Here is a 745-nt window from a genome sequence, read left to right as displayed (position 1 = left end):
GAGATAATTATTTATTGGCTATGGTTTTTAATCATTTTAATGTGCTTTTGAATTCATTTTGCTAATATTTTATTCAGGAATATTGACTGTAGGTTCACCAGGAGTAGTGGCCTTTAGCTTTCTTTTCTTGTGTTTGTGTATGTCTTGCTTTGGAATCAGTGTGATTATGGCCTCAGAAAGTACATTTTTAGATGTTACCTTTTTTCTTCTTGAAAGTGTTTAAAAATTGGAATCAATTATTTTTTGAATATTTCATTAAATATCCACATAAAGCCATCAAGTCCTGGGCTTTCTTTTTCTGTAGTGTTTTGATTACTGAGTCAGTTTCCTTACTTCTTTTTTTTTTATGTTAATCTTTCTATTTCTTCTAGATTTATCCTTAGTAACTTCTATATTTGTAGGAATTTATTCATTTATTTTAGTTTGCCCAATTTGTTGGCATGCAATTATTCTTAATAGCCCCTTATGATCCTTCTATATTTTTGAAGCATCTTTTGTAATGTACTCTCTTCCATTTTTCTTTTTTCAATTTTCTTTTTATTTATTTTTTTAAAATTTATTTTTATTAGCATATTCATTATTACAAATCATAATTATTCTTTATGCTCCTCACTCAGTCAATCGTTCTCCAATCCCCTCCCTTCCTTCCCCTTGTATCTTAAGGTTTGTTCCTTCCTTCTGAAGGTTCAACATATTATTTTGGTCCTTCCTTCCTTCCTTCCTTCCTTCCTTCCTTCCTTCCTTC

Source organism: Galeopterus variegatus, unplaced genomic scaffold (assembly GCF_000696425.1).
Source record: "Galeopterus variegatus unplaced genomic scaffold, G_variegatus-3.0.2 Scaffold5885, whole genome shotgun sequence".
Lineage (NCBI taxonomy): Eukaryota > Metazoa > Chordata > Mammalia > Dermoptera > Cynocephalidae > Galeopterus > Galeopterus variegatus.
The sequence above is the reverse complement of the archived record's forward strand: the minus strand, read 5'-3'. Positions refer to the sequence as shown.